General features: G+C 40.6%; 1 protein-coding gene across 1 annotated transcript in view; it reads left to right on the plus strand.

Annotated features, from left to right (window-relative positions):
• Positions 1 to 9,023: 9,023 nt before the first annotated feature.
• The window catches only part of RUSC2 (RUN and SH3 domain containing 2), a 57,206-nt gene continuing 40,786 nt past the window's right edge, over positions 9,024 to 25,443 (plus strand). The window contains exon 1 of the mRNA XM_012770037.3: positions 9,024 to 9,598. The gene's annotated coding sequence lies outside the window, so the exon portion shown is untranslated. The remainder of the gene's footprint in view (positions 9,599 to 25,443) is intronic.

Raw genomic sequence — 25,443 nt, forward strand, 5'->3', positions numbered from 1 at the left:
CTCCCAACCTCGAGCAATGCGCCCACCTCAGCCTCCCAGAGTGCTAGGATTACAGGTGTGAGCCACCGTGCCCTTTTTATTTTTATTAAACTTGCTTCATACCCTTTCCTTTCAAAATGAATTTCACCCTTCTGTTTCTAGTTTCTAGTTATACTTTAGGGGCCTCTTTTTATGAAACAGTTACTCATGGTCTCCCATAGAAGGCATTTGTAAAAATACAGTTGGGACCGGTAATACCCCCCAAAAGCGCCTAAACAATCACCACCCTCTCCTGGTAGTTTATATGCATACTGGGAGATTTGCGCCTCCTTCTCTGCTAAGGATCCAAGACAGAAAATGCCACATTCCAAAGTGTGGTGTGAGTTGACCATGCAAGAGTTGAAAAAAAAAAAGGTGTTATGAAAAACAAGTTTGCAACTCTTAATTGCCTCACCCACCTTGAGAAAGGGGCCAGAAATTCAGACATTAGAGAGGGATCCTTGGAGAGAATTGCTAGTGGGCTTCAAGTCTTCCCCCAACCCCAGTTCAGTTCAAGTTGAGAAGGTTTTAAGGAAATTACTTGGAGAGATCAATATGCTTAATGTGTCTGGAGGACAGAGGACCAATACCTAACTCATAACTAGAAAATCTAGAAAGCGAGAAAGCAATGAGCCATCTGTTCTATGACATAGCAAGAAGTGGCTATGGTGAGATCAGTTTGTGCTCACGTAGCTTTATAGGGCAAGGATGAATGGGTGCTCCCCTGGGCCATGTAGGAGAGAGGCCTAGTTGGGGTTTCTTTATCCTGTCATCTGAAAGTTGGAGGAGACCTCAGCAGAAGGAAGCAGGGGATGTGCTGTCAAATGCCTAGGGATTTATAATTAGATGGAAGAGGCATGCAGTAAATTTTCTTTATCTTGACTTTGGAGGTGGTTACACGAATTTACATTCGTCAAAACTGATCAACCTGTATACTTAAAATCTGTATATTTTATCTTATGTAAACTATATCTCAATAAAGTTGACTTTTTAATACCTAGAGATTTTTAATGGAGTTGTAAGTGACCAACTAGAGAAGCAGAATTCACCCACGTTAAAATAACTAGCTATAGGAGCGATATCTCCACCAAAGGGGAGGATATCTCTGAAGAGCCTACAAAAGGACCCATTGAAAAAGAGTCAGCTTTAGTACCTGTCAAGCATTAAAATTAGTTTGTGACAATATCAGTCAAGTAAAAACTTTCTTCACCTCTTCTCCTTCTGTCCTGCTCAAACCCTGGAGAAATGAGTGTTAGCAAGCTGGGGAAGGGAAGAGAGATAAATGGGAAAAGATAGACACATACTAAGCCCACTGAACCTGGTCACCTGTAATAAAGGCAAACCAAGATAAAGAAAAGCATTAATTGTAAAGTCTGAAATTTTAAAAAATTATTTCACCAAGTGCAATGGTTCATGCCTGTAATCCTAGCGACTTGGGAGGCTGAGGTGGGAGGATCATATAAGACCAGGAATTCAAGACCAGTCTGGGCAACACAGAGAGACAGCCCGCTGCCTCCCTACCCAGTCCCTACAAAAAATAGAAAAATTAGCCTGGTGTGGTGGCACACACCTCTAGTCCCAGCTACTCAGGAGCCTGAGGTGGGAGGATCTCTTCAGCCCAGGACTTCAAGGCTCCAGTAAGCTATGATAACATCAGTGCACTTCAGCCTGGGTTACAGAGTGAGATCCAACTAAAAATATATATATATTTCATTAAATCATCTTAATTACTAAAGTGAAACTTGTACAGCACATGATTAGAAGTATAAAAAAAAAAAATAAAAAAAAAAATAAAGTGAAACTTAAAGTGACAAGTACTGGTGGTTGATACCTAAAAAGGACCATAAAATTCATGAAGTACAGTTTCATGAAGTGGTTGCAAAGAGGCATTAGAAGGCAAAATAAAATGGTTTTATAGTTATCCCTCTCCCTACAAATCCCATTCTTTAAAGGTTCCAGTTGTGTACATATGCACACGCAGACACTTATAGTTTGCTGTAAATTTCTAGATTAGCTCTAGAATTTCTAGAGCTAATCTAGAAATTAGTACCATTTGAGCTGCTACCATAATCAATCCCATGTGCTTCAAAGAACAATTTGGGTATAGAACTATCCAGGTCCTTCTGGAACATTCACTCTCTCTCCCTTTCATCCTATTCATCCATATACACAACATGTATTTATTGGGCATGTACCATGATCTGGGCACTATTGTAGATACAGTGAAGGACAAAAAACAAAATGGTTTCTTCTATCGTGGAGCTTACATTCGAGTAGGAGAAATGATAATCAAGTAAGCAAACAAGATCATTCAGATAATATGTGGTATAAAGACAGTATAACAGTTACTGTAATAGTGAGAGACTGTGAGGGGGAAGCAGTGGCTATAGACATACCTCAGACACATTGTAGGTTCAGCTGCAGACCACCACAATAAAGCAAATATCACAGTAAAGCAAGTCACATGAACTTTTTGGTTTCTCAGTGTATGTAAAAGTTATGTCTACACTATACTATAGTCTATTAAGTGTGCAATAGCATTATGTCTAAAAATGCAATAGCATTATGTCTAAAAACCTTAATTTAAAAATACCTTACTCGTAAAAATCATCTGAGCCCTCAGCAAGTTCTAATTTTTTTGCTAGCGGAGCGTCTTGCCTAGGTATTGATGGCTGCTGACCAATCAGGGTGGTGATTGCTGAAGTTAAGATGGTTGTGGCAATTTCTTAGAATAAGACAGTAATGAAGTTTGCCACATTGATTGACTCTTCTTTTCACAAAATTTTTCTCTGTAGCATGCGATGCTGTTTAATAGCATTGTACCCACAGTAGAGCTTCTTGGTGTCAATTCTCTCAAACTCTGATGCTGCTTCCTCAACTAAGTTGGAATATTCTAAATCCTTGGTCGTCACTTCAACAATGTTCACATAGATTTCAGTTTCTTGAGCAAAAAAAACGATTTAAATAAAATTAATTTTTAAAAAAAGGGAAATGGGGCCGGGCGCGGTGGCTCACGCCTGTAATCCTAGCTCTTGGGAGGCCGAGGCGGGCGGATTGCTCAAGGTCAGGAGTTCAAAACCAGCCTGAGCAAGAGCGAGACCCCGTCTCTACTATAAATAGAAAGAAATTAATTGGCCAACTGATATATATATAAAAAAAAATTAGCCGGGCATGGTGGCGCATGCCTGTAGTCCCAGCTACTCGGGAGGCTGAGGCAGGAGGATCGCTTGAGCCCAGGAGTTTGAGGTTGCTGTGAGCTAGGCTGATGCCACGGCACTCACTCTAGCCTGGACAACAAAGTGAGACTCTGTCTCAAAAAAAAAAAAAAAAAAAAAAAAAAAAGGGAAATGGGCAATATATGTAACCTTAACACTTGTACCCCCATAATATGCTAAAATTTAAAAAAATTAAATTAAATTAAGGAAAAAAATAACAATGTTCACAGCATCTTCACCAGGAGTAGTTTCCATCTCAAGAAACTACTTTCTTTGTTTATCCTTAAGAAGCAACTCATTATCTGTTCAATCATGAGATTGCAGAAATTTGGTCACCTCTTCAGACTCTACTCCTAATTCTAGTTCTCTTGCTATTTCTACCACATCTGCAGTTACTTCCTCCACTGAAGTCTTGAACCCCTCAAAATCACACATGAGAATTGGAATCAGCTTCTTTCAAACTCTTGTTACTGTGGATATTTTGACCTTCTCCCATGAATCATGAATCTTATTAATAGCATCTAGAATGGTGAATCCTTTCCAGAAGGTTTTCAATTTACTTTGCCCAGATCCATCATAGCAATCATTGTCTATGGCAGCTGTAGCCTTATTAGATGTATTTCTTAAGTAAGAAGATTTGAGTGTCGAAATTACTCCATGATCCATGGGCTACAGAATGGATGTCTTGTTAGCAGGCATGACAACAAGATTTATCCCCTTATATTTTGGAAGACCAGGTGCACTGTTAATGAGCAGTAATACTTGGAGCTGAATCTTTTTTTCTAAGCAGTAATTCTGAACAGCGGGCTTAAAATATTCGGCAAACCATGCTGTAAACAGATGTGCTGTCATCTAGGCTTTGTTATTCCCTTTCTAGAGCACAAACAGTGTAGATTTACCATAATTCTTAAGGACCCTAGGATTTTCAGAACAGTCAATGAATATTGGCTTCAATTTAAAGTCACCAGCTGCCTTAGCCCCTAACAAGAGTCCAACTGTCATTTGAAGCCAGGCATTGACTTCTCCTCTCTAGTTATGAAAGTCCTAGATGGCATCTTCTTCTAATAGAAGGCTGTTTCATCTACATTAAAAATCTGTTGTTTAATGTAGCCACCTTCATCAATTATCTTAGCCAGATCTTCTGGATAACTTGCTGCTTCACTGTGCATTTTAATGTTATGGGATGGCTTCTTTCCTTAAACCTCATGAACCTACTACCTCTGTTAGCCTCCAGCTGTTCTTCCACAGCTTCCTCCCCTCACATAGCCTTCCTAGAATTGAAGAGACTTAGAGCCTTGCTCTGAATTAGGCTTTGACCTTAGGGAATGTTGCAGCTGGTAGGATCTTCTATCCTGACAACTCAAACTGTCTCCACATCAGCAATAAGGCTGTTTCACTTTCTTATCATTGGTGTGTTTATTGGAGCAAAATTTTTAATTTTCTTCAAGAACTTTTCCTTCACATTCACAACTTGGCTGTTTGGTTCAAGAAGCCTAGCTATTGGCCTGTCTCAGCTTTCGACATGCCTTCCTGACTGAGCTTAATCATTTCTAACTTTTGATTTCAAGTGAGAGATGTGCGACTCTTCTTTTCACTTGAACCCTTAGAGGACACTGTAGGGTTATTACTTAGCTTAATTTTAATATTATATCACAGGAAATAAGGAAGCCTGAGGAGAGGGAGAGAAATGAGGGAACGGGCAGTCAGTGAAGTAATCAGAACACAGACAACATTTATTAAGTTCACCATTTTTTATGAGCATGGATCGTGGCGGCCACAAACAATGACAACAGGGCCATGCGCAGTGGCATGCTTGTAGTCCCAGCTACTTGGGAGGCTGAGGCAAGAGCAATCACTTAAGCCCAGGCATTCAAGACCACTCTGGGCAACGTAGTGAAACCTCATCTCAAAAAAACCCATAAGATAAACAATTATAATAGTAAAATCAAAGATCACTGATCACAGATCACCATAACATATATGATAATGGAAAGGTTTGAAATATTGTGAAAATTACCAAAATGTGACACAAAGACATGAAATTAACACATGCTATTGGGAAAATAGCACTAAAAGATTTGGTCAACATACGGTTGCCACAAACATTCAAATTTGTAAAAAAAAAAAAAAACAAAAACAAAAAAAAAACCACAATATCTATGAAACACAATAAAGCAAACTGCAATACGATGAGGTGTGCCTATACTTTATATTAGTAGTCAGAGAAAGCCTTTCTAAGGAAGCAGCATGTGAAATGAGACATAAATGGCAGGGAGCCTCTAGTCCTGCAAAGGTCTGAGGGAAAGGCATTTCACGTAGAGTAAATAGCTAGTGTAAAGTTCCTAAGATAGGAGCAAGCTTTGTGTGTAAAAAAAAAGTAAGAAGCTTAATGTAGATAAACATGGTGAGCAAAGAACAGGGTGGTTAGATATGATGGGTAGCAGAGGAGAGTTTTAAAACCCATTTGAAAAGATTGCTCAGGCAGTCTTCTCTATGGAGAATAGGGGTGCAAAAGTGACTAGGAGGCAATTACAGTTGTGTAGGCATGGCATGGTAGTGGCTTGGACTAAGGTGGTTGCAATGGAGAAATAAGTGGATGAATATGCAATATATTTTTTTTAATTTTTTTATTTTCACGACTTTTTTTTCTTTCTTTTTTTTTGTTTTTTGGGGGTTTGAGACAGAGTTTTGCTTTGTTGCCCAGGCTAGATTGAGTGCTGTGGCATCAGCCCAGCTCACAACAACCTCAAACTCCTAGGCTCAAGCAATCCTTCTGCCTCAGCCTCCCGAGTAGCTGGGACTACAGGCATGCACCACCATGCCCGGCTAATTTTTTCTATATATATTAGTTGGCCAATTAATTTCTTTCTATTTTTCTTTTCTTTTTTATCTTTGGTTACAATGGAATGCAATATATTTTAAAGACAGGACCAATGGACTTTGTAGATTGGCTATGGAGCATAACCAGGCACTGGTTTATCAAATGATCCCATTGATTTGCTCAATAGCTTCCTCTCTGATAATCAAGACACTAAATTCAAAGATTACTGACTCCTCCCACACAGTGACTCTAGGTGGTCATATTTGTACCAATTGACTCCACTCCCTCTAGCTACAACTGGCACAATATAGCTTCTCTCTCTAGGAATCAGAATTAGAACTGTGTGAAACTAAGTCAGTGATGAGTACAGGAATTCAAAGGTCATGTAGTTTTAGGAAGTGGGGCTTCCATTTTAAAATGGCCATGATTGCTTGTAAATAACAGGAGAAGGTGAGCCAAGTTATCTAGTCTGTAGAAAGAAGAATGAAGCAGATGTCCAAAGAGAAACAGACAAGACACTGTTCCATCCCAGTAGAAAGTGTCATGAGGGGCTTTCTGAAGTTGGATTGTTTGAGGACATCTTTTTACCTGAGCTAGATTGTTTTTATTCTCTGCTGGGTGTTTTTATTCTCTGCTGGGTGTTTTTATTCTCTGCTGAGTGTTTTTATTCTCTGCTGCCAATAGCGAAAACACAGAGGCAGCTCCAATTTACATAGGCAAGGTTCACACTTGTTCCTTTCAATAGCCTCCCAGAAACACAGAGAGGTCACAGGACCATCCAGCTCACCCTGCACCTTTATCTTCAAGAACTTGTGGGGGAAGTAACCCAACCTTATTTACCACTGCCAGAAACAGAGAAACTAGAGCACTGTTCTAGCCCCAACATATCCCTGTGATTTCAGCCCCAAATCTTCTAAGATACATGTAAAGCGTTTTGGAGAATACACAGCATTTGGAGGATTCTGGGAGTCATCCTAGACTATTTGCTCTACCTCACTCCCCTACTCACCATGACACATTTCTTTACTCATTAAGTGCTACATATTTTACACCCTAAATTGCTTTTGACTGTCCTCTTACCTAAGCCCTCAGCCACTGCCCTAATTCAGATCCTCTCACTTCTCATCATAACTACCAGTCTCTTAACTGGTCTCCTTACCTTCCTCTAATTCAAAATCCAAACTCCTACTACAGTGAGATTTCTAAAGTGCAGATCTGTTCAAATCACTTCCCTGCTTTAAATAATGTTGTCTTCAGTGTTCATAATAAAATCCAAACTCTTGAACATATATACAAGGCCATTCATAACCTCACCCTTGCCTTCTTCCTACATTTCACTCACACTTAACTATTTGTAGTTTCCTTAAGGTTTTTCATGGCTCTATGTTTTTATACATTCTTTGATTTGCAATTGTCCAGAAAAATTGTTGAAGACTTTGTTTGAAATGGGTGTCCTTTTAATGGAATATTGGGTGCTAAGGACCCTTGAGGATTATTTGATTCTATTAGAGGTGAGAGCCTTTGATTTCCTTTGACTGAGTTCCTGTTTTACAACTAGGCTGTTTTCTAACTCTTTGGAGATAGAAGTTAACTTGTAGAATACTGATAATGCAGAATGTTTCCTGCCCATAACTATGCAAATGATTCCTGTGATGCAAATGAATTTTGTCCAGTAGAGAAAAGACAATTCTAAACGTTGAGTCCTCATTTGAACTGGTTTTAATATCTTACTGGTTCCCTCATTAATTAGTGAGTTTAATAAAATCTTTGAAATGTATTCATATTTGTATAGGGCTCATGATTTTACTTTTGAAAATTATCCTTTAACACAAACACAGGAAGTAACCCTCACTTGCTGAAGCCAAAAATAAGACTATATGAATGGATAGAAGGATGCATCATGAACCCAGTGCAGGAATCAAGCTAGGCCTTAGTAAGAAGTGGAACCAGCTGCTCAAGGCCCCAAGAACCTAGGAGGTGGTCTTTGTGTCTAGACATGGCTGCTCTGTGTGCAACAGGTTGATCCTTCTCAGTAAGCTGGTTTTCTATGCTACTCAGGTCAAATGGACAAGTAGAGGTGGCTACCCAAAGTTCCCAAATTTCCATTGTAAGTCCAACCATGAGCAAAGGTATAGCTCCCTCTCCCCTGATTCCAAATTCTCAGGAAAGGGACTCTAATTGGCCTAGTTTGCGTAAAAAGTCGCCACCCTGGGCCATTTAACTGAAGGATCACAGGATGCAAACACAGGGCGGCGTCGTCATCGGTTCCCCTGCTGGCAGCACTAACCCTCTCCACTTCACCATCATGTGAGCCCCTAGAACTTTATTTCTAACATTCAGATTTGATCTTGCCATTCCTGCCTCTGCACAAAACCCTTCAGTGTTTCCCCACCGTTTACAGGATAAATCCCAACTCCTTGGTGTGTGACAAGAGGCTCTTCATTATCGAAGCCTGACCATCTCTCCGGGTCTCTCTCCATTGCATCCCACACCTCGGTCATGCCAGTTATTTTGCCCTCTGTTCTTCTGCACATGCGGATTCCCCCACCCCTTTATCCCCTACTTATTCTTCAAAGCTCAGCTCATACCATTTCTGTGGAGCCTGAAGACGCATGACACATTGTGACATTTATCTGCTTCCTCGGCTGAACAACAGGGCTGTGAGCCCTAAGGCACAGGGTTTCTTTCACGGAGCATGGCACCTAGAACGGACTCTTCTTGGCGGGCTTTCAGTAACTGCTGAAGGACTGCTTGCCCCCACCCCTCTTCTGCCAGAAACAGGAGGCACAGGCATCCTGCATGTCCCCACCCGCTCTGTACTGAAGAGCAGGAGACACACGAGGTCCAGGATTTACCAAGGCTGCTTAACCCTAGGCAGGCATAGGGTGCTTTTTAAAAATATCAAAGCCTGGGCGCCACCCAATCCCCACGTCACGCCACCCCAGTGATTCTGAGTCAGTCTGTCTCGGGTCAGGTTGGGTCTCCGATCTTTGCTGTTATTTTATTTTCCTTTTTTTTTTCAACTTGCTCACGAGGTTCTACTGGGGAGGCAGGGTTAACAACCGCTGCTCTGGGCGAAGCTGGGAGCCCGCACACACCCGCCCTCCAGGCCAGCAGGCCGGCGCCCCCGGCCCTCCCCCTCGGGTCCCGGCGCCCAGGGCCGCAGGCCGCCGGGCACGCCCGCAGGCGCGGCGCGCGGTCCGCAGAAGGCGGGGCCGGCCGCAGCCTCGCCGTCCGCAGCGAGCGCGGCGCGCGCGTGATTCCGGCTGCGCCCCTCGCCGCGGGAGCCGGGAGCGGGGCGAGCGCAGCGGGCCCACCAGGCCTAACCAACACGCAGCCGGAGGGGCCGGAGGCACTGGCAACCCGGATCGCACCATCGGCGACACGCCGGCAGGGGGGCCCGGGCGTTACCAAGCCGTCTGAGGAGGGGGGCGCCGGCGTGTCCGGCTGCAGCGCGACCCCTGGAGGGCGCGAGGCGCCGCCGCCGCCGCCGCTGCAGCCGCCGCAGTCCGCGCGGAAGGACGAGGCTGAGGCGAAAAACGAGGTAGGAGCGCCTCTCCGGAGGCCAGCAGGGTCCTAGAGATCCATTGTCCCTACGTTCTAAGTGATCCCTTAGGAGAAGACCCTCTGTCTGCCCGCCCATCTAGCCCTCGGCGCCGCCGCCCTTCCCCTCAACCCTTCCGCCGCGGCTCCACCCTCCCGCTTGGCTCTGACCCTCTGGACAGACCTCATCCATCCCCAGTCCTTCTCCTGACCCTTCAGCTCCACCGTTCACCCAGCACCCTCAAACACCCAGCACCAGCCATTCCTTTGGGCGCCACCCTAGATCCACCCCCAACCGTCTCTTCGAACTGCTCCCCCAACCGACTCGCGCCCAGTGGTCATCGTTATACCCAAATCTCCTGTGACAGCCCTGGAGGAGCGTGGGCGCCCGGCACCCGGGCCCGCGACTGCGGCAGGGGCCTCCGCACAGCCCATCCCCAGCCCGAGTCTCTGTCCCAAGTTGGCATCTGCCCTGCACCGGCTGGCTTCGGTTCTCTCTCTCCCCCTCTCTCCTCTATCCAGCTTTGGGAGCGGGGGTAAAACCCTTGGCTTGGCGGTTTGCCCGTCCCCTGCCGCTGCGCTCACCGTGATCCCATTGCACAAGGCTGGCTGTGGACCTCCAGGGCAGCCCTGCCACATGGGGGACTGCGCTGGAGGCAAGGACCGTATGCTATTCGTCTTTGTGTCGCTGGTCCGCAGCACAGTGCCTGGCATATGATAGCACTCAGTAAACACCTGACGGGTGGGTGGGTGGATGGATGGATGGATGGATGGATGGATGGATGGATGACCCCAGTGCAGGGGCTGGGAGGCAGAGTGCATAAGTGGGAAAGGTGTCTCCAGTTACATGAAAGGGGGAAAAAGGAAGAACATCTGGGAGATTACTTCACTCTTTCAGTCTAGGAATATATCAAGCCTTTCTATTCATTCATCTAATCTCATTTGCATAGGAGCTTCTATGCATCAGCTGTTTTCTGTTTATGTTCTGTTTACAAAAAAAAAAGGCAGGGCTGGAGCTGCAGAAATTCTTATTGGTTAGTGCCTTTAGAGGCTACAGAGATAATCAAGAAAGAGCTTTGCCCCAGTGACTATTCCTCTTTCCCTGGAGACTAGCTGCTCTCTCAGGGGAAGAGTTCTGCAGGCCAGCCACAGCCTTTAAAGCTGACTCAGTGCAGCTGATCAGCTGGTACTTCACACGGATTGGAGGAATGAAGTACCCTTTACCTCCTAGATACCCCCCTTCCTCTCAGGGACTGGATAGACATCTCATGCAGGCCAAGTGTGTGATAGAGATATCAAAGGTTCCTAAATGCCACTGTAGTATGATCAAGACATATGGACCATTTATGTCTCTTTAGAGCAGAGTCAGGCAAGGATTACCGCTATGTGAATAGTGTCGGTGATAAACAAGAACATCGGCCTTTTAAAGATGAAATTCTCAAAGAACAGAGAGCCTGAAACCTGTTTGTTGATTCCTATGAGGATGACCTGAGCAGATTCAGTTTCCTGAGAGTATAAAAGGATTTAGAGACCTCAGTTTTGGCCCAGGTTCTGCGCGGAAGTAGGTAGTATTGCTGAGTGATGAAACAATGGCTGGAAAGCTGTAGGAGTTTATAAGCTGAGAAGTAGTTGCCCAACTACTTGTAGTTAGTAGTGGCATTATACTGGGGCTCAAAGTATTAGCAAATAAAAATAGCAATTGGAGTTTCTTAGTAGGCTCCTTAGATATTAAGCGGTGGTATGGCTTAGGGAAAGGAAGAGCAAATCCAGCCAGTATCCCTGGCATTCTGTTACCTGTGCCCCTCCTTCTGCTAAATGGCTGGCCATAGGGCACTTACCACCATTGTTTCTTTCCTGCTTTGAGCCAGGTCACAATCTGATTTCCTCTATTTCTGTGTTGATGTTTAAGATTCATTTGTGAAGCCAGGCCTGCCTTAACTAGAGGCTGGATATGTTCTCACCCATTTCTAGCTTTGATTTATACTTCTCCACTTTCTTTCTCCTGCCCTCTGACATGTCTTCATAAAGTCTTGGATCATAGAAACTCAACATTTGGGAGGGGATCCTGAGCTGGATAGATTAAGCAATACCGTTTTTTTTTTTGGTTTTTGTTTTTAACCAATAACATTTTTAATGGGCTTTTCTACTTTATCCTCACTCACATCAGAGTGTTGCCAGATAAACTACAGGATGCCCAGTTAAACTTGAATTTCAGATAAACAACAGGGAGTCCTGTATTTTTACTTGGTAAATCTGGCAAGTTCATGGGGAGGCTTACGTGTCCTATTTTTCTCTCTGGGACTTCCTTGCAAATTTAGGACAATAACTCACCCATTTCTCCCTGATACCCATACTCAACAACTGTGCACCTGTTAAAAGTCACTTGACTGAAGAGATGGCTCACTGCATGTTAGGGTAAGGGCAGGCTCTGTAGAGATAGTCTGACGGTCAGTGTTGAGGTTACCCAGAAAAAAACACCCACTCAAATACTGACATATAATATTGTAATTTCTGTTAATGAGTCCATTGTGCAAAATGAGAGCATTATTTTCAGTGGTCAGATGTCAACATTGCTCTTAGAGAGCTGGGTGGTGGGAGTCGGGGAGTGGGATTCTAACAAAAAGCATAACTCATAGCAAAACCTTTGTTGTACCATATTTTACTCTCTTTTTTTTATTGTGGCAAAATATACATAACATAGAATTTACCATTTTAACCATTCTCAAGTGACATTAAGTACATTCACATTGTTGTGCAATCATCACCACCATCCATCTCCAGAACTTTTTTCATCTTCCCAGACTAAAATTTTGTATCCATTAGATAGTAACTCCTCATTTTCCTCTACCCCTAGCAACCACCATTCTACTTTCTGTCTCTGTGAATTCAACTCCTGTGGGTACCTCATATAAGTGGAATCATAAGATATTTATTCCTTTGTGACTGGTTTACTTCACTCAGCATAATGTTTTTAAAGTTCATCCACATTGTCATTTGTAGCAGAATGTCCCTCCTTTTTAAGGCTAAATAATATTCCGTGGCATGTATAATACCACATGCTATTAATCCATTTATCCATTGATGGTCACTTGGGTTGCTTCCATCTTTTGGCTATTGTGAATAATACTGCTGTGAACATGAGTGTACAATTATGTTTGAGTCCCTGCTTTCAGTTCTAGAGGTAGAATTGCTGGATTGTGTGGTAATTTTGTGTTTAATATTTTTGACAAACCACCGTACTGTTTTCCACAATGACTGTATCATTTAACATTCTTACCAGCAGTGCATGAAGGTTCCAGTTTTTCCACATCCTTGCCAACACTTTCTTTTTTAATAATAACCACCCCATAGGCTATGAAGTGGTATCTCATTGTGTTTTTTGTTTTTTGTTTTTTTTTTTTTTTGAGACAGAATCTCGCTTTATTGCCCAGACTAGAGTGAGTGCCATGGCATCAGCCTAGCTCACAGCAACCTCAAACTCCTGGGCTCAAGCAATCCTGCTGCCTCAGCCTCCGGAGTAGCTGGAACCATGGACTATTGGAACCATGGACTAGCTGGAACCATGGAACTATTACTATTGGATAGAAATGGCAAAAGTGAACCATATTTACTCTTAACACATAATCCTTATAGGTTTGATGATTTGGTATGTAAGTTCTTAATAGCCACCATGCCTGGCTAATTTTTTCTAGATATATTAGTTGGCCAATTAATTTCTTTCTATTTATAGTAAAGATGGGGTCTCCCTCTTGCTCAGGCTGGTTTGGAACTCCTGACCTCGAGCAATCGGCCTGCCTCAGCCTCCCAGAGTGCTAGGATTACAGGTGTGAGCCACCACGCCTGGCCCTCATTGTGGTTTTGATTTGTAATTCTCTAATGATAAGATGTTGAGCATCTTTTCTTGTGCTTATTGTCCATTTATGTGTCTTCTTTGGACAAATATCCATTCAAGTTCATTGTCTTTTTTTGAATTGAGTTTTTTTAATTATTGAGTTGTAAGAGCTTTTTATATATATTTTGAACATTAATCCATCATCATATATATGATTTGCAAATATTTTTTCCGTATTCCCTGGATTGCCATTTCACTTTGTTGATAGCATTCTTTGATGTACAAAAGGTTTTAAGTATGATGAAGTCCAGTTTATCTAATTTTTTCATTGCCTGTTTTCCATGTTATATCCTAGAATCATTGCCAAATTAAATGACAGGAAGCTTTCCCCTAAGTTTTCTTCTAAGTTATTTTTTTTATAGTTTTAGCTCTTAACTCTAGGTCTTAGATACATTTTAAGTTAATTTTTACATATGATATAAGATAAGGGTTCAACTTCATTTTCTTCCCTGTCGATATCCAGTTTTTTTACCACCATTTGTTGATAAGACTGTTCTTTCTCCATTGATTGGTGTTGGCACCCCTGTCAAAAATCATTTGACCAGATATGGGAAGGTTTATTTCCAGGTTCTCTATTCTATTCCATTGATCTATGTGTCTGTCTTTATGCTAGTACCATACTGTTTTGATTACTGTAGCTTTGTAATAAGCTTAGAAAATCAGGAAGTGTAAGTCCTCCAACTTTGGTTTTCTTTTTCAAGATTTTTTTTGGGGAGGTGGTGTTCAGAATTCCTTCACATTCCATATGAATTTCAGGATAGATTTCTCTACTTCTGCAAAAAACATTGGGTAGTATTGACGCCTCTAACAACAGTAAGTCTTCCAATCCATGTACACTGGATATCTTTCCATTTGTTTGTTTTATTTCTTACAGAAATGTTTTGGAGTTATCAGTGTATAATTCTTTCACTTCCTTGGTTAAGTTTATTCCTAAGTATTTTATTCATTTTGATATTATTGTGAATGGAATTGTTTTCTTAATTTCCTTTCAGATTATTCAGTTTTAGCATATAGAAAACTGATTTTATGTGTTGATTTTCTGTCCTGACACTTTGTTGAATTCGTTTATTAATTCTACCAGGTTTTTTTGGTAAAATCTTTAGAGTTTTGTACATACCAGATCATGTTGTCTTGGAATAAAGATAATTTTGCTGCTTCTTTTCCGATTTGGATGCCTTTTATTTCTTTTTCTTGCCTAATTTCTCAGGCTAAGTTCTATTACTATTGGATAGAAATGGCAAAAGTGAACCATATTTACTCTTAACACATAATCCTTATAGGTTTGATGATTTGGTATGTAAGTTCTTAATAGACATTGAGAACAGTATTTTAGCCTAGTATATTAATTAGTGTTAACAGTAGTGAGTCATTGAGAAAAAGTTAAATTATAGCGTATATATGCCAAATAAAAGTGTTTAATACATTTTAGAAAGAGTTCTACCAAAACAAAAAAATTTTTTTAATTAATTTTGGTACCTAAGAAGAATTAAATTTGGTACCTCTGTTCCTTGGAATTCTTGATTTAATAAAATAGTTTTTTATCTTCCTTAAGAAGAGTAGACTGTGAGCTCTGAAATGTATGCTGTGTTTTTGACGTCTGTGAGTTCCTGTGGACAAGGACAATGGATTGATAACTGGGTGGAGAGAAAAACAGGGCCAGCTAAATTCTGGCTAGAATTTAGTTATCTTAAGATCCAAAGTCTACACTTAACTTACTTATCTTAGGATAAGTATCTTATGTTAAAATCTATATTTAACTTGTTTATCTGTTTTTATATTTTTATGGTTCCTTTCTTTTCCTGTAAACTTCTTTTAAAAAAGAAAATGCTCCCTTGTAATTATTGTACTTAGGGGAAAATGGAAAGTTATTTTTATTCATGCTCAGGTAAAAGAAAAAAGGAGAGCAAAGTATTCCTAAAGGCAGCATAGATAGGGTTTAGATGACCACCAAAAACAAAAACTGCAGAGGAGAAAGCTGGGGACCTACTGCTGGTCCCATTCATTCTGGAATTGTTTCACTTCCAAAATGTCCTTTTCTTGTTCTTTGAAAGTTGTTTTGTTCTGTTTATTTAAAGATACAGCCATAGTTTGTTAAAGTTGACTATATTCTGTTTATTTAAAGTTACAGCCAAACAACTAATTTTCTGAGAGTTCTGGATAGCTAGAGTTTTTCTGTAAGGCTAATGATTTCTTTTTAAATATCTCCCAAAGTATAGCGATTTAAACATTTCTGTTTCACTTGTCTATTACTGTATAACAAACCACCACAAACCTTTAGTGGCTTAAAACAATGATTGGTTATATCTGAATTTTGTGGGTTGGGTTGGTGGGTTTTTTGCAGTAGTAAAAGGGAGCACTACTAGAATAAATTAAATCTCCCAAGGTGACTGCTTGAAAGACATCTCTTAATTGGTCGTACAAGAGCAATTCTAGGCCAGGCCGGTGGCTCACGCCTGTAATCCTAGCACTCTGGGAGGCAGGTGGGTGGATCACTCAAGGTCAGGAGTTCGAAACCTGCCTAAGCAAGAGTGAGACCTCGTCTCTACTAAAAAAAAATAGAGGCCGGGCGCGGTGGCTCACGCCTGTAATCCTAGCTCTCTGGGAGGCCGAGGCGGGCGGATTGCTCAAGGTCAGGAGTTCAAAACCAGCCTGAGCAAGAGCGAGACCCCGTCTCTACTATAAATAGAAAGAAATTAATTGGCCAACTGATATGTATATAAAAAATTAGCCGGGCATGGTGGCACATGCCTGTAGTCCCAGCTACTCGGGAGGCCGAGGCAGTAGGATCGCTCGAGCCCAGGAGTTTGAGGTTGCTGTGAGCTAGGCTAACGCCACGGCACTCACTCTAGCCTGGACAACAAAGTGAGACTCTGTCTCAAAAAAAAAAAAAAAAAAAATAGAAATTATTTGGCCAACTAAAAATATATAGAAAAATTTGGCCGGGCATGGTGGCACATGCCTGTAGTCCCAGCTACTTGGGAGGCTGAGTGAGGCAGAAGGATTGCTTGAGCCCAGGAGTTTGAGGTTGCTGTGAGGTAGGCTGACACCACAGCACTCTAGCCCAGGCAACAGAGTGAAACTGTCTCCAAAAAAATAAAAAAAGAAAGAAAGAAGGAGCAATTCTACTTCTTTAAAATATTCTCTTTTCTTTATACTTATAGCTATAGTTAACTTCTTAGATAGCATAAAGTCTATGTCAATTTATATGATGATTTATGTAATATTCTTTGCATAACATCCAACACAGGAACCTGCAACCTTATTAGTTTATTAATCCCAAGTGATGGTGGTTAGAGAAGGGAGGACTGGAAGCAGGACCACCTGCCTCGTCATGCTCTCTGGACGCATTCCTGACAACCAGGTGGTGGTGATGGATAGCTAACAAGAAGCATTGATCTCAAGGAAAAAAAGCTATGACTTTTTATTGAGTTGTGAGAACCTGTAGTAGAGAATAGAGAATTTTAAAGAGAGGGGGGCCCATTGTTCAAGTATATTCTACAGGAAAGGGACAAAAAGATAAAAGCTGAGGTGTTTTGGTTGAAGGCGTTGGATTTGGGAGAAGTAGAGTCTAATCAGTTCATATCTCTCTCCCTCCTTTCCTCTACATCTTAATTTCCTTTTCCTAGTCCCCCGAGGGAGCTTTGTAAAGCACAGTTTGAAAGCGGCTGATACAGGTATTTCTCCTACTGAGTCATGACTTCAAAGTAGAAAGAGGTGAAGAGAAATGGTTGGGTTTGGGATCCTGTAATCTTCAGTTGACCACCTACTAGTTGCCAACCATGGGTCAAGAGAAGTATAACCAATATCTGTACCGCATACATACAATCCACAAATCCCTGTGTGAAACCCTTAGCCTTAATTAATTTAATGAGCTGCAAGGAAGTGGAATGAATTATAGATCTCTTTTATCCCTTTAGTCTAAGATCGATGCTAGTTTGTTGACCTGTTCTAGTCCAGAGTCAAGAACATTTTTTCTAGCCATACTTTCTAGTTTGTAATATGAAAACAATCTTCATTTTTAGAATATTTAACGATAATGTTTATGCTTTTTAAAAATATCCATTGAACATTGAGGGTGAGGAGCTCTGCACCTCCTCCTCTTCAAGCACTGTTTGCCTCTTTGTTTAATTTCTTCTAGACTTGTGCCTCTCAAAACTTTAGGATTCAAAAAAAGAGGGAAAAAATCACCTGGATCATCCCTGAAATTCTGATTCTATAAGTCTGGCATGGGGCCCAAGTATTTATCTGTGCCTAATAAATTCCCAGGTGAGGCTGATTCTGCTAGTCCACAGACCACACTTTGAGTAGCACTACTCTTAGACTCAAACTCTAATCTCTCTCATGTAAAGTCTTTTTTTTTTTTTTCTTTAAGAAAAAGCCCTGGGCCCGGCATGGTGGCTCACACCTGTAATCCTAGCACTCTGGGAGGCCGAGGCAGGCAGATTGCTTTAGGTCAGGAGTTCGAAACCAGCCTGAGCAAGAGCGAAAGTCTCTACTATAAATAGAAAGAAATTAATTGGCCAACTAATATATATAGAAAAAATTAGCCAGGCATAGTGGCACATGCCTGCAGTCCCAGCTACTTGGGAGGCTGAGGCAGCAGGATTGCTTGAGCCCAGGAGTTTGAGGTTGCTGTGAGCTAGGCTGATGCCACAGCACTCACTCTAGCCTGGGCAACAAAGTGAGACTCTGTCTTAAAAAAAAAAAAAAGAAAAGAAAAATCTCTGGTGCCCCAGACACAAAAATTGAAAGCCAAATAGTGCTACTATCTAAGAGTGTGATTTGGGATATATCACAGTGGGTTTTCTTCATTTAAAGATTAAGATTATAAATCTCTCATTCAACATTAAAGGATTGTGAAGAATAATTCTAAGGAAATGAAATTAGCTGCCCACACTTTAACCTAGAAAATGTTTAAACTTATATGTCTTTTTATGGGGAAAGATGAAATGAAGGGTCTATTTTCCATTTGAAACTTTTAAAAATCTTCTCTATTTTATTTAAAAATATTTTCTGAAAAAATATTTTATCTCATTTTCTGAATATAGATGAAATATATGCTCACTGTGGAGAATCTAGAAAATAAAGACAAGTATAAAATAAAAACATATCATTAAACAGTTCTTAGAGGCCAAATTTTTAATTGCTGTATAACAAATCTGTTGGTTGAACAAGCCATAATTAACCCAAATGTTGGACATTTTAAAAATAGTTTCTTACTTTTCTAATAAATTCTAAGATTAACTTTATGGAAAAATCTTTGTACATATCTGATAATTCCCTTAGGATAGAATTCTAGAGGTAGAGTTACTGAATTAAAGGATTGGAACATTTTTAAGACATGAGATATATATTCCTAGAATAAGGATAAGGAGAAGAAGCCTAGTGTAATAGTGGTGTTGCAAACCCAGAGAAGAGTCAGTACAGGATGTAGCAAGAGAACAGAAAGTCCTAGAAGGAAGATCTTCCAGAAAATAAAAGGAACTATATTTGACCATTTGTAAACTTATATCAGGAGGGATTTTTACAGTTCTGAAGGATTTTTACAGTTCTGCTAAAGACTTTGGGAAGAATTAGGGATAAATATATAGAGAACTAAACAAATCAAAAGAGAGTCAAGTGTTAAAAGTCATATTATAAATTATGTAGTAATAATAAGGGATCATAGACTACCCAGTTATAGTAAACACTGGACATTAGTTTAACCAGAAATTGTGAAGAAGGTGGGTATAAAAATTCCAAGTTTTTGCCTTCCATATTAGAAAGTCAAAAGATAATGTTTAAAATCAAGAAATAATTGAATAAGCATATCATTTAGAAACCTGGACATAAATGCCAGTTAAACAGCTAAAGGACTTGAAAGAAGTGTTCTTAAGAGAGTGGCACAGAATTGGAAAAGGGTAGAGCTGGGCATTGCTATTTTTCATCATAAATGTTATCTATTTGGCTTTGTAGCCATGTGCATATGTTAATTGGATAAAATAAATATTCATTTAAAGATAAATTTCCTGACCCCACATCACCTGTTGGGTTCTGTCTCATTTCTCACTGTCTTCAACAGCTAGCCTTTATTGGCCACCATGCAGTCTCCACTTAGTTTGCCATTCACTCTTGAACCCTCTCCTGTCTAACTTTATTTCTTACCACACCCCTGAAATTGTTTTTGTCAGGATCACCAAATGGCCTTCAGGTTATCAAATATGAAGGACACTTTCAGCCACACTGGCTTTCTTTCAGTTTCTCTAAGATACCAACCACCTTTTTGTGTTAGGGCTTTTCACACATGTCATCTTCCCCTCTGCCTAGAATGTTGTTCCCTAGTCCTTACCTGCTTAACTGTTTTTTAGCTCACCTTTCAAGCCTCAGCTTAAGCATCATTTTGTCAGGAATGCCTTCTCTGACCCATACAAGCAGGTCCTCTTAATACTCTGTATTCTTTATTCATGACATTTGCCATAGTTTATAATTGTATTTTTATTTTTGTGATTGTCTGCCTTCCTGCACTAGATTATAAGCTCCAAGAGCGCAGGGATAATGTCTATTTTGTTCACTACTGTATTCCTAGCAATAATCTCAATTCCTGGCCCACAGGAATCTGCCCGAAGACTGAATTAATGGCCTTTGAAAAAGGGGTCTCGACTACAGACTCTGATTGTAGGAATTAGAAGAGAGGATGGACCAGAAAGACTTTTCTAACGCAGAAGCTGTGGGACTTGGGTGGGAGGGAGTCACATGGTATACATAACTGGAAATAATTAGATCATTTAGGGAGAATCTTGTCAGCCTATGAGTTTATGTGGAGGACTTGTTTTTACTGTGTTCTGGTGACATTGAGCAATTCAAGTAGACTATGCCTGTGTTCATTGGGTGGGAAATTCTTGATTCACAAATAATTTGCAAATTCACTCTAACCTTCTTTCTATGTATTCCCTTGGGATATTTCCTGGGACAGAGCTGCTTTACAACGTATAGGGGACAAAGAACAGAGCCATGAAGAAAAGTTAAAGAATTTGAGGTAGTATGCCTAGTGAAAAGAAAATACTGGCTATGACCGTGACATGTTCCCTCTTGTAAATTGGTAAGTTGAACAGTAGTACAGTCTCAAAAAGGCAGTAGAAGGGATTTGGGTTCAAGAAAAGAAGAGATTCCTGATTCACATTTATTATAGTTATCATTTACCGAGCCCTCCCTAAATACCAGTCACTATCCTAGATGTCTTATTTATCTTCTCTGTAACTCCTACCACTACCCTGTAGGAGATGTATTATCCCTATTTTAAAATGAATCAAATAACTTGCCCAGTTCTACAGAATTAGTCCTTAAGAATAGAGTTGTTGGCTCACGGCTGTAATCCTAGCACTCTGGGAGGCTGAGGCTGAAGGATCACTTGAGGTCAGGATTTCAAGACGAACCTGAGCAAGAGTGAGACCCGTCTCCACAAAAAATAGAAAAAATTAGCCAGGCATGGTGGTGCATGCCTGTAGTCTCAGCTACTCGGAGGTGGAGGCAGGAAGATTGCTTGAGCCCAGGAGTTTGAGGTTGTTGTGAGCTAGGCTGCCGCCACTGCTCTCTAGCCAGGGCAACAGAGTGAGACTCTTGTCTCAAAAAAAAAAAACAAAAAGAGTAGAGTTGTATACCCACCTTTTTCTTAGTTCTCTGTATTGACCAGAAAGAAACAAAAAATGGCCTAAAGCTGGAAAGAACAAATCAAGGTTCTATTTCTTCATTGTAATAGTAATTTGTTAGCTGAAGTGAATTTCTATGCCTTAAATAAATATATGTGCTATAAAACAGGTACTGAACTCCCACAAAGTGAATAGAAATAAAAGTGGAGCTCAACTAAACACAGGTTATTGATGGATTTTAGTGACTCTTCAAGAGCCAGAGTTTTTAGTTCAAAGTTGCCAATACAGTATAAACTGCACCCTGACTAATGAAAATGCTAATTGGATTTTATAACTTAGCTGTCTTTCCTCTGAATGCAGCACGTTCCATAGTGGGCCTTTGAATAGTCATAGCTATTTATTTGTTTAGTCTTTCCAGGTGAACTATAAGCCCCATGAAGGCAGGCGCCAGGTCTGTTTTGTTCACATATTACAGTGCCTGGCACTTCGTAGATGCTCAGTTAATATTTATGGACTCAGTCACTTAGTACATTTAAAGTTCTCAGAGCCACAAACAAATTCCTTCCTACATTTGCCTAAAGCAGAGAAGGAAGCGCTTCCAGAACCCCCTGTTGCTGTGCTTCTGGGTTGGGCTCTTAGATTCCCCAGATCCTGCCTCCTTTGGGAGGGGCCACTAAGGCTTGATGCCAGATGGGCTGTGTTTTTGGCGACAGGGCTCATCCTTATTGTGAGATTTGACTATTAATGGATCATGATATTTGTTGTCCCACTGTGAACTCAGTGGGGCTGCAGCTGGCAATAGGAGCATAGAGTTACTGCTTCCTCTGCTGTAACCATCCTGCCTTTACCCAGAGGTAGGTTGGCCAAGCAGGAAATTCCAGGCCCTTTTCCTGAAACTCTAAATAACCTGAGGAGTTTCTCCAGATAGAGTTGGAAGTGCTCCCATGGAGGAGAGTTGGATCTTATGTAACTTTATAGACAACCCTTTTTAGGAAAAAAACAAATTGTTTCTCAGCTAGTGCTGGACTTTCTGAGACACATCCTGCATTCTTTCCTAGCTGCTCAGCAGCCCCCATTGGAAGCAGCTAACAGGACAGGGTGGAAGACTGGTGAGGTTAAGGGGGGTGATGGGGAGACGGAGGGAGGGAGGGATGTCTGTCATTCTGGCTGGAACATGCTGTTCTGGTTCTCCTGCTGCGCAGGGAGCAGGGAGCGCAGTGCTGGCTGTGAAGGGAGCCCTGGGAGAGTTGGTCCTGGGATGCCTCCCTGGCATTTCCCAGAAGCCAGCCACTGTGTTCCCTTCCGCTCTTCAGCCTCCTCACTCCAACCGGGAGGACTAGAAGTAAGTGTGTGTAAACGTGTCCACAGTTCTAATGAGCCAAATTCTGCTCTGGAGAAAGAAATTTTTCCAATTTAATTTGGTGAAGATTCAGTTCCTCCTTAGTTCAGTTCAGTAAGCATTTTAAGCATCTACCATGTGCCTAGCTTTAGGCTAAGTTAAGTGAATACAAAGATGAAGAACTTAGCATGCACCCATGGAGGAAAGAGAAAATGTATATAAATAGTTATAATATACTTCCTTGCTTTCTAGTCCTTAGTGCTTTATGTAATTCTTGTATTCTTAACTCTTCTATAACGATAAGTATCAGGTTTGTGTTCACCTGTGAACTGATCTGCTAATTCAAGGTAAACAAAAAGACAGGAACCTCTCCTCTCTTCAGATGTGACTGTTATTTTACTACTTTGTCATGAAAGGGGCAAGCACAAGTTTCAATATTCTCATCTTAATTGTTTTTAGTTTCACAATTTTCTCAAACTAATAAAACACATTAGAATTTTGAATATAATTTGAATCTTTAAAAATAACATTTATCTTTCTTGATGAATTTATAATTTGCCCTAGGGCATGCCTGTAGCTTTTGCTTCTTCCTTGAAATAAGGTATTGGGTATTCAGTAGGCACTCAATAAATACTTGTCCCAATAAAGGTATCTGTCCTCTTTGAGGCTGCCAGTGGGTAGTTCCTCTTGTCTCCTGTGCTGATGTGGCCCATAAGGCCCAGGCTTTCAGGGCTGTGAGCATCCTAGCTGGCCCAAAAGCGTCCATCAGCCCATTTACTGCCAGAAAACTCAGAAGTCACAGATAAACGAAATGAATAAAATGTGTGTGTGTGTTTTAAATAAAAATGGGAGCATACCATGAGTTGTACTTTGTAAATTGCTTTATGAAAAAAACCCCTATGTCATGAACATAGTTTCATCCTGGCAATTATTCTAACACAACATTTTTAATGGTTTGTAGAGTATTTCACTGCATGGATTGCTTCATAATTTACTTAACCAAAATATTAATGAGGGGACATTTAGAATATTTAAAAGTTTCTTCATTTTTAGAAATAGTGCTTCAATGAATAGCCATGTATATATATAAAAGTTTGTGTGGTTTTATAATGTTATTTCTCTCAAATTTATTTATTTCATAGAAATAAACTAAAGAGTATGTTTATTTCAAATTTTGCTATATATTGCTTGGCTGCCATCTTGAAAATTTCATTTGTTCATCCAAAAATACTACCCTATTATATATTCCAGACACTGCTAGCTGCTGAGTATATAACAGTAAAATAATGATAACAGAGTTCCAGTCCATGAAGTTTGCTGTCTAGTATTAGACATGGAATAAACAATCATAAAACACAATACAGAGAAGTGCAAGGTGCTTTGGAAGCATACAACCAGGGCACATAATGTAGTCTTGGAAGAGCCATTGAACTTGTAATATTTTAGCTGAAAACCTAAAGGGTGATTAGGAGTTAGCCAGACAAGTGGAGGGTCGGTGTTCTGTTCAGTACAGAAGTGATGGTACAACTGCAGGGTAAAAGATGACACTCAAGAGGTAAGTTATGGAGGAAAAAATATACCTTTAAGGAGTTTGGGTTTTATGGAAAGCCTTTGAAAGGTTCTTAAGCAAGAGGGTGGTATAAATAAACTTCATTTTCAAAGGATGACTCTAGGGAAGGAGGTTGATGTAGGAATTCAGACAAGTGATAAGTATAGGCTGGTCTTTAGTAATGGTAGAAATGGAGAAAGGTGAATAGAATCAATAAGACTCGATATTCTTGAGATGTGGTAGTATGTATAAAATAGAATTATGAGTCACAGAAACCCCAAATTGGTGACTTAAATTTAAGATGGAAGTTTGCTTCTCTCCCAACAACAACAAAAATCCCGAGGTAGCCAGTCTTGGGCTGGTATGGCAGCTCCACAGTTATTAGAGACCCATGCCCCTTCCAGTTTTTTGCTCTGCTATCCCTAGGCCATCTTTATGGTCCAGAGTGGCTTACTATTAATATAGCTTAGTCATCACACCTACCTTCCTGGCTGCAGGATGGAGGAATGGAGGAAGAAGGATGCACTTTGTTTGTCATAAAACTACTACCCAGAAGTCCCACACAACAGTTACACCGTAACTTAGTCAAGTGGCCACTCCTAACTGCAAGAGAGGTGGAAACAGAATTTCCACTGGGCAGCATTGTACCGAGCTGAATATCAGGATCCTCTTAATTTGAAATAGAAAAGGAAAATGGATATTTGATTACCAGCTAACAAGCTGGGGCCTGGGAAGGAGGGGAACTAATTCAATTCAGCCAAATTATTTACAAAATAACATAGGTTAGACAAACATATACACATACCACTGTTGAAAAGAGATTTATTTGCTTCTTGGCAAAGATATAACATTAAAATCCTGTTTTACTCTTGTAAAGAATAAGTAAGTGTTAGCTCAAATAATACCCCAGCTTAAGTATGACTATAGCTGTATGGATTTGACCTGAATCACTGCCACATGATATTGTCATGCTTGTGATTTTAAGTACCTTGTCATTCACTAATATTCAGACTATAGAACAGGGCATACCAACAGATTGTTCCTTAAACAGGACCCAAGTTAAAGCTTTTGCTTATTGTTCTTCTCCACCAAGGATATTAACAGTGTATTAGCATCAAAAGAGCAAAGGCTTTGAAATGAGTCAGACAAAAGTTATAAGCCCAACTCTCCTACTTCCTAGCTCTGTGATCTTGGATAAAGTTAATCTCTGCAAGAGACTCAGTTTCCTCAACTGCAAAATAGGAATAATAATATCTACTTTGCATGGTTATTGTGAAGATTAGGAGTGCATTTATGACAAATGTCTAGCATGGTGGGTAACACAGTAGGTGATAAATAATAACTGATATTAGTATAAATATTACTCTTTGATGTTAAGTCATTTGTTTACTTTTAGCTCATGATATATGGGAGGTATAACTCCAAAGGTTCATAACCATGT

This window comes from Microcebus murinus, chromosome 12 (genome assembly GCF_040939455.1).
Source record: "Microcebus murinus isolate Inina chromosome 12, M.murinus_Inina_mat1.0, whole genome shotgun sequence".
Taxonomy (NCBI): Eukaryota; Metazoa; Chordata; class Mammalia; order Primates; family Cheirogaleidae; genus Microcebus; species Microcebus murinus.